The sequence below is a fragment of the Macaca nemestrina genome, chromosome 5 (genome assembly GCF_043159975.1).
Source record: "Macaca nemestrina isolate mMacNem1 chromosome 5, mMacNem.hap1, whole genome shotgun sequence".
NCBI classification, from domain to species: domain Eukaryota; kingdom Metazoa; phylum Chordata; class Mammalia; order Primates; family Cercopithecidae; genus Macaca; species Macaca nemestrina.
Window position 1 is genome coordinate 96,956,643 of NC_092129.1, and position 9,483 is coordinate 96,966,125.

Below are 9,483 nucleotides of genomic sequence, written 5' to 3' on the forward strand. Positions count from 1 at the left end.
AGCCTGCAAGACATGTGAGTGCTCCTGGGAACTGACTGGTGTGCTTTTGTTCCCAGACTTTGATTAATGGGGATTCCTGGCAGGAGGCCTCATGAGAGCCAAAGCAGGCAGTGGCTGAGCTGCCTGTAGATCTTGCTTGCTCATCTCCAAGTGGGCAGACAGTTTTTGGGCAACCAACGAAGAAGACTCCTAAATCTCCCTCTTTATGAGAAAGGCTTCCAGGTTGCAGCTCTGTTCTTGCCCCTACGTTCAGCTCACTCACAGCCAGCCTCTTATATCCACCCTAGCACACCCTCCTTCTGCCTTGTGAGAAAGAAGTTTGCTCTGCAAATGATCATTTTCACTGCTTTGTGATAACATAATCTGCTCCTATTTTCAACAACATCTCTTTAATGAGCTGACTTCATTAGCTATCTTTCCTGTTGTTAGCTTCAGTGCAGCCTGTGAACATTCTTAAATATTTCTCCCGATGCATGTGTGTAAGAATGTTTTTTAGGGGCCGGGCGCGGTGGCTCAAGCCTGTAATCCCAGCACTTTGGGAGGCCGAGACGGGCGGATCACGAGGTCAGGAGATTGAGACCATCCTGGCTAACACGGTGAAACCCCGTCTCTACTAAGAAATACAAAAACTAGCCGGGCGAGGTGGCGGCGCCTGTAGTCCCAGCTACTCGGGAGGCTGAGGCAGGAGAATGGCGTGAACCCGGGAGGCGGAGCTTGCAGTGAGCTGAGATCCGGCCACTGCACTCCAGCCTGGGCGACAGAGCGAGACTCCGTCTCAAAAAAAAAAAAAAGAATGTTTTTTAGGATATATACCTAGAAGTGGAATCATCAGGTCTTAAGGTATGTGCATGTTCAAACTTACTAGGTAATGTTAAACCGTCTAAACTGGTCGTTTTCTAAAATTGTTTTCTAAAGTGGTCATATCAATTTTCATTTCCAACACCTGTATATGAAAGTCATTCATGTCCCACAATCTTTGCCAGCACTTGTTTTCATCTAAATGATATCTCATAATAGTTGTAGTTTGTATTTCCCCAATTACCAGTATAGCTGAGCATCTTTAATGTTTAATAGCTAGTCCTGTTTCCTCTTTTGTTAATTGATGGTGTCTTCTGCCCTGTTTCATGTGTTTTGAGAAGTCCTTTCTGACCCCAAAGATATAAAAATATTCTCCCATATTTTCTTTCAAGTGTTACAATTTTGCCTTTCATGTGTAAGTCCACATTCCATCTGAAATTCATTTCTCCTTTCATTTGCAATGCCAGACTCTCTTGCAATGGATTTTTATACACATATAGGTTTGTTTTCAGTCCTCTATTTTGTTCCATTTGCCAATCACTCTGCTAGCATCATACTGTCTGAAATCTGTGGTTTTCTTTCTTTCTTTCTTTCTCTTTCTTTCTTTCTTCTTTTCTTTCTTTTCTTTCTCTTTCTTTCTTTCTTTCTTTTTTTCTTTCTTCTTTTTCTCTTTCTTTCTTTCTCTCTCTCTTTTGTTTTTGTTGACAGAGTCTCGCTCTGTTGCCCACACAGAGCGTATAGTGACACGATCTTGGCTCACTGCAACCTCTTCTGCGTTCAAGCGATTCTCCTGCCTCAGCCTCCTGAGTAGCTGGGATTACAGGTGCACACCACCATGCCCAGCTAATTTTTTTTGTTTTGAATTTTTTAATAGAGACAGGGTTTCACCATGTTGACCAGGCTGGTCTTGAACTCCTGACCTCAAGTGATCCACCCACCTTGGCCTCCCAAAGTGCTGGGATTACAGGTGTGAGCCACCACACCTGGCCTGTGATTTTATTTCAAGTGTTGATTTCCAAATATACAAGTCCTACCCTGACTTATTTCTCTTTTTTATTTATAAAGATCTCAAGTAGGCCGGGCGTGGTGGCTCAAGCCTGTAATCCCAGCACTTTGGGAGGCCGAGACGGGCGGATCACGAGGTCAGGAGATCGAGACCATCCTGTCTAACACGGTGAAACCCCGTCTCTACTAAAAATACAAAAAACTAGCTGGGCGTAGTGGCGGGCGCCTGTAGTCCCAGCTACTCGGGAGGCTGAGGCAGGAGAATGGCAAGAACCCGGGAGGCGGAGCTTGCAGTGAGCCGAGATGGCGCCACCGCACTCCAAGCTGGGCGACTGAGCAAGACTCTGTCTCAAAAAAAAAAAAAAAAAAATCTCAAGTATTCTTAGCTCTTTGCTCCTCCATAGACATTTTCTAATTCATTTGTTACGATAAACTCGAGATTTTAATTTGAAATCTCAGTAAACATATGTGGTGGATTGCATTGTTTATTCACAATTATTCGTACCCTTCCCATCTTTGCCATGCTTTTTTATAGGTGGGGTAACCCAGTCTGCTCCATTAGTTTTGGGCTTGTGTTGACTTGCTTTGGCCTACACCACACTGGAACAGAAGCTTAAAATACGTTGTATGCTTTAGTGCTTCCCCTACCTCCCTTGAACTTCTGCCATTTGTCATGAGACTATCATGCCCCAAAGAGTGGCTGCACCTTCAGTGGGGATCCCAGAATGAAAAGACAAATGGAATTGTGCAGAGTCCAATATGGCCACAAAAAATCTGCAGCCTTCATGTAATGGGAGCAAGAATGTTTCCCACTACTGCTATTTGGAAAAAATTGGCATCTTTATGATATTGAGTCATTGGTACAATGTGTGTGTGTGTGTGTGTGTGTGTGTGTAGCTCTGTGCAATTTTATCACATATGTAGTTTCATATTACCACCATTCTATCAAAATACAGAACTATGCCATCACCACAAAGAATCATCCTCATGCTACTTAATTATAGTCACACCCAACCCCCTCCCCGCCACCATCCCTAATCTCTGACAATCACTAATCTGTTCTCCATCTCTTTAATTTTGTCATTTTAAGAATGTTACGTAGGCCAGGCACAGTGGCTCATGCCTGTAATCCCAGCACTTTGGGAGGCCAAGGCGAGCGGATCACTTGAGGTCAGGAGTTCGAGACCAGCCTGGCCCAAACAGCAAAACTCCATCTCTACCAAAAGTAACAAAAATTAGCTGGGCATGGTGGTGTGCCTATAGTCCCAGCTACTCAAGAGGCTGAGGCAGAAGAATTGCTTGAACCCAGGAGGCAGAGGTAGCAGTGAGCCGAGATCATACCACTGCACTCCAGCCTAGGCAACAGAGCAAGATTCCGTCTCAAAAAAATCCAGAATATTATGTAAATGAAATCATACAGTATGTGACCTTTTGAGGCTGCCTTTTTCTTCACTCAGCATAATGCCCTTGAGATTCATCCAAGTTGTTGTGTGTGTCAACTGTTGATTCTTTTCATTGCCGAGTAGTATTCCTCAGTGTGGATATACCACAGTTTGTTTAGCCATTCACCCATTGAACAGCATCTGGGTTTGGGTTATTATGAATAAAGCTGCTATGAATATTTGTATACTTGTTTTTATGTGGACATAGTTTTCACTTTTCTGAGATAAGAAACCAGAAGGGCAATTGCTGGGTCATTTTGTAGTCACATGTTTAGTGTATAAGAAACTGCCAAACTGTTTTCCAGGGTGGTTATACCATTTTACACTTCCCACCACCAATGTGTGAGATATCTGAGTTTTCTGTATCATTGGCAGCATTTGGTGTTGTCACTATTTTTTAATTTCAGTCATTTTGGTAGTTATGTGGTGGTATCTCACTGTGGTCTTAATCTGCATTTCTGGGCAGGGGGTGGTGGCTCATGCCTGTGATTCCAACACTTCAGGAGGCTGAGGAGGGATGATTGCTTGAGGTTAGGGGCTCAAGACCAACCTGAGCAACATAGTGAGACCCTGTCTCTACAAAAAAAAATTTTTTTTTTTTTTTTTTTGAGACAGAGTCTCACTCTGTCGCCCAGGCTGGAGTGCAGTGGCCAGATCTTGGCTCACTGCAAGCTCCGCCTCCCGGGTTCCCGCCATTCTCCTGCCTCAGCCTCCGGAGTAGCTGGGACTACAGGCGCCCGCCACCTCGCCCGGCTAGTTTTTTGTATTTTTTAGTAGAGACGGGGTTTCACCGGGTTAGCCAGGATGGTCTCGATCTCCTGACCTCGTGATCTGCCCGTCTTGGCCTCCCAAAGTGCTGGGATTACAGGCTTGAGCCACCGCGCCCGGCCTCTACAAAAAAAAAAAAAAAAAAAATTTAATAGCAGGGCATAGTGGCACAAGCCTGTAGTCCTAGCTAATCAGCAGGCTGAGACAGGAGGATTGCTTGAGCCCAGAAATTCAGGGCTGCAGTGAGCTATGACTATACTCTAGCCTGGGTGACAGAGTGAGACCCTTCTCTAATAATAATAATAATAATAACAACAACAATAATTTGCATTCCTTAATGTAATGGTGTTGAATATCTTCTCGTGTCTCATTATTTGACATTACTATATCCTTGTCAGTGAAATATTTTTTCCTATTTTCTAATTGAATTTTTTTCCCCTAAGTTTTGAGAATTCGTTATACTTTTTAGATACGAGGCTTCTGTCAGATATTTGGTTAGCAAATATTCCACCCTAGTCCATAGCTTGTCTTTGCATCCTCTTAACAGAGTCTTTGCAGAAAAAAAGTTTTTTAATCTTGACAAAGTCCAATTTATCAATTTTTTATCTTATGAATAAAATAAAATAAATGGCACAGTTCTAGTGTCACAATTCTTTTGTTTCATTTTCCAATCTTATGCAGTCAAGGACATTGTGGAATAGGAGTGGTGATAGTGGTCATCACTCTCTGTTCCTAACTTTAAGCTTCTGATTTTCTAATCTGTCTTCCTTCCTCATTTTCAGTTCCTAAGGTAAAGGGACTATAGTTATCAGTTACATTGTGTTTGGCTACAAGAGTGTGCTTGCCTAGAGTGGCTTCAACAACAAAAACATGTAGGCTGGGCAGGGTGGTTCACACCTGTAATCCCAGCACTTTGGGAAGCTAAGGTGGGAGGACTGCTTGAGCCCAGGAGTTTGAGACCAGCTTGGGCAACATAGGGAGACCCTATCACTACAAAAAATAAAAAAAAATTAGTCAGGTGTGGTGGTGTGCACCTGTGGTCCCAGCCACTCAGGAGGCTGAGGTAGGAGGATCGCTTGAGCTCAGGAAGTCAAGAATGCAGTCAGCCATGATTGTGTCACTGCACTCCAGCCTGGGTGACAGAGTGAGACCCTGTCTCAAAAAAAAAGTAGTAATTTATATGATAAACATATGTGGTCTTGGGCTCTTTCTGTCATAGTTCTACTGTACCACCCTCAGTTTTGGCTTTTGTCTTTGATGACATCCAGGCAAGAAAGGTTGCAGGCTTTCCCACTGTATTCATTTCAGCTGGGGAACAACTTCTTATCAGATGCCCCCGAGACATATATCCTTTCACATGTCATTGGTTACCACTGGATGACAAAGATAGGGGAGTGGTTACCATAATTACCGTAGACTAACCATGATTCAACTTCTGGGTCTGGGGTTCCTTCCCTGAATGTGCTGACACCCAACATTTAAAGTTACGAAACTAGGCAGGGCACAGTGGCTTACGCCTGTAATCCCACCACTTTGGGAGCCCAAGGCGGGTGGATCACCTGAGGTCAGGAGTTAGAGGCCAGCCTGGCCACTCTGGTGAAACCCCATCTCTACTAAAAACAGAAAAATTAGCTGGGCGTGGTGGCGGGCGCCTGTAATCCCAGCTATTCAGGAGGCTGAGGCAGGAGAATCACTTGAACCTGGGAGGTGGAAGTTGCAGTGAACCGAGATCATGCCATTGCACTCCAGCCTGGGTGACAGAGCAAGATTCCATCTCAAAAGTAAATAAATAAATAAAGTTACCAAACTAAGGATGAAGGGGGTGAGAGGGAGGAACTGGTTATGCTGTCAACAATATCTACCCAACATCTATTTGACTTTGTGTTCCCTGTGCCTGACAACGGCAGATATATTTGGAGGTTTCTGTTCGGCTTACACCGCTTTATTAGGAACCACCTCTCCATCCCTGAGGGTAGACCTCTGCAGCCACACAGCGGCATCTCCAGCCATAGTGGAGGGGAACATCAATTCAGTCATCAACACATATTTATTGGGACTTGACCACCATCAAGCTATTTATGTTTATATTTATATGTTTATGCTGCACATAAAATACAATGTAAGTGGTATACACTAGAATTATATTTCATCCATATTATAGCTACTGTGCTAGGCACTGAGAATAGAATGGTGGACAAAAGAAGATGGTCCCACAGTCTAGTGGTGAATACAGTCCTCATTAAAATCTTAAATTGCAGTTGAGATAAATGCTCTAGAGGACTAGTACATAGTGATATATAGTGCACGATTAGGGGATTAGGCCAGGAGTGAAACACTGGCTCAAACTCAGACAATCAGATTTTCTTGCCTGGGAATTAAAGATAATAATAGCTAACACTTACATAGTGATTATTGTCTAATACGGTTTGGCTTTGTGTCCTCACCCAAATCTCATTTTGAATTGTACTCCCATAATTCCCACGTGTTGTGGGAGGGGCCCAGTGGGAGATAATTGAATCATGGGGATGGTTTCCCCGTACTGTTCTCCTGGTAGTGAATAAGTCTCACAAGATCTGATAGTTTTATCAGGGGTTTCCGCTTTTGCATCTTCCTCATTCTCTCTTTGCCTGCTGCCATCCGTGTAAGACAGGACTTGCTCCTCCCTGCCTTTCACCATGATTGTGAGGCTTCCCCAGCCAAGTGGAACTGTAAGTCCAATTAAACCTCTTTCTTTTGTAAAATTGCCCAGTCTCAGGTATGTCTTTATCAGCAGCATGGAAACAGAGTAATACATGGTCCTAAATTATTTTATACAGTTTAATGGATTTAATTCCTTCCCACAACCCTACTGAGGTATATTACATTATCACTAGTTTAGAGATGAGTAAATTGAGGCACAGAGAGGTTAAGTAACTTGCTATAGGTCACACAGCTACTTAGGATGGAACTAGGATTTAAACCCAGGTAGCCTGGTTCCAGAGGATGGGCCCACTATCACTGGGACCAGGAAGGTGGGGCAGCTGTCTCCTGCCCTCTGGTGGGAAAAGCAGAGAAAGCCAGTTTTCATGCAGAGAGAAGAACAAAGGAAAAAGTGCAGAGAGAAGTAAAAGCAAGGTTCCCCCTCCAGTGTTTTTTGAGACAGGGTCTTACTCTCTGTCACCTAGGCTAGAGTGCAGTGGTGCCATCGTAGCTTACTGCAGCCTCAAACTCCTGGGCTTACGTGGTTCTTCTGCCTCTGCCTCCCAAGTAGCTGGGACTACAGGCACATGCCACTGTGTCTAGGTAATTTTATTCTTTATTTTTGGTAGAGATGGAGTCTTACTTTGTTGCTCAGGCTGAACTCCTGACTTCAAGTGATCCTCTTGCCTTGGCCTCACAAAGTGCTGGGATTATAGGGATGAGCCACTGCACCCAGCCATGGTCACTTTCTTGAGGAGTCTTAATTGTCTCCTGTAATATCCAGAGACACCTTTACCAGGATCCTCTGAATATGATGACTCCTGAATTTCATCACCAAGTGTATGATCAAGCTTCATCCATCCTTTCTTCCCTCCACTCATAAAGGATATCTATTGTGTCAGTTGCTGCAAAGTTTACAGCACCCCACCCACATGGCTTAAGCTGAACTTCCCAACTAGTTTGCCACCATCACTTGTGTGCCATAAATGGCTTATAGGTATGGTCAAGTTTTTGATCCCCTCAGCCTTTAGGGCAGCTAGCAAAGGCCTGAGGGTGACTAAAGTGTTTGGGCCAGTCACCTCTGGCTGTAAGTAGCCTGTCCATTTACACACCAGTGCACCATACAAATAGTATCTTTCTTTCTTCTTTTCTTGTAAGAGATGGGGTCTTATTCTGTTGCTCAGGCTGAAATGCAGTGGTGTGATCATAGCTCACTGTAGCCTCGAACTCCTGTGCTCAAGCGATCCTCCTGCCTCAGCCAATTTTTAAATTTCTTTGTAGAAATGGGAGTTTTGCTATATTGCCCAGGTTGGTCTTGAACTCCTGGCTTCAAGCAGTCCTCCCACCTCAGTCTTCCAAAGTGCTGGAATTATAGGAGTGAGCCACCGCTTAGGCCCAAGTAGTATCATTTTCTATGTGTGCCATTACCAGACAAGGTGGGGAAGCACTAGCTTAAGGAATAGACTTATAATTTTCTCCTGAAATAAGAAGTGTGGGCTCTTTCTGCTGCCATCTTTATATTCCCTGCACAGATCTGGCATTTAATCTGACAGTGAATCAGTGTCAGAACTAAAGGAACAGTGAATCTGACAGTGAATCAGTATCAGAACTCAAGGAACAAAATTCCACACAATAAGCCCAGGTGGCAGCAGCAGCCGCATTCGATGAAGAACCAGTCAAGAAAGCAAAACACAGTTGGAGTGAAGGGTAGGTACATGGCCAGGCACGGTGGCTCACATCTGTAATCCCAGCACTTTGGGAGGCTGAGGCAGATGGATCACTTGAGGTCAGGAGTTCGAGACCAACCTGGGCAACATGGTGAAATCCCATCTCTAGTCTCTATTGAAAATACAAAAATTAGCTGAGTATGGTGGCGCATGCCTGTAATCCCAGCTACTCAGGAGGCTGAGGCAGGAGAATCACTTGAACCCAGGAGGCAGAGGTTGCAGTGAGCTGAGATTGCGCCACTGCACTCCAGCCTAGGAGACAGAGAGAAACTCCATCTCAAAAGACAGAAAGAAAGAAAAGAACAGAAGTCACAGAAGGCTATGGCTACATCCAAACTGGGTCTGTGAAAGGCTACAAGAGACTACGAGGGTTACTAGAGTCGCTATCCTGAAATCTAAGAATATCCTCTTTGTTATCACAAAACCAGATGTCTACAAGAGCCTAGCTTCAAATACCTACACAGTTGATGGGGGGAAACTAAGATCAAAGATTTATCTCAACAAGCACAGCTAAGAGCTGCTGAGAAGTTCAAAGTTCAAGGTGAAATTGTCTCAAACATTCAAGAAAATATACAGACTTAACTGTACAAGAGGAGAGGGAAGAGGAGGAGTTTGAGGAGACAGGTATGAAACTTAAAGATATAGGATAGGTCTTGTCACAAGCAAATGTGTGAGCAAAGGCAGTCCGACTCCTGAAGCACAACAGTGCTGATATTGTAAATGCTATCATGGAATTAATGTAATCTGAAGATGAGGACTTTTTGTGTGTGTTTCAAAAGAGTAACTGCAGCTTGGCTTGAAATTTGTGCTGTTTGTATTATTAATAAAGTTATGGCTCTTCTCGTTGGGTGAAAAAAAAAAGAAGTTTGCAGTAGGCATTCCCAGTTAGAGTGCACCTGCTCAGCAAGGTCATCTGGAGCTTTCCTCTCTTTACCCTGCTATTCCCATCAGGGACTTTTATCTTCAACCTCAGGGTTGCATGGTCATTTCATGGTTACAAAATGGCCTCCCCACCTCCAAGTACCATGTTCTTACAAATGGGGTTCAAATTGGGAAATGGTGGT

At 44.0% G+C, this 9,483-nt stretch overlaps 1 pseudogene; it reads left to right on the top strand.

The window, feature by feature from the left end:
- The first annotated feature begins 6,688 nt into the window (after positions 1–6,688).
- On the top strand, positions 6,689–9,162 carry LOC105496787 (nascent polypeptide-associated complex subunit alpha pseudogene; annotated as a pseudogene).
- Positions 9,163–9,483: the final 321 nt, after the last annotated feature.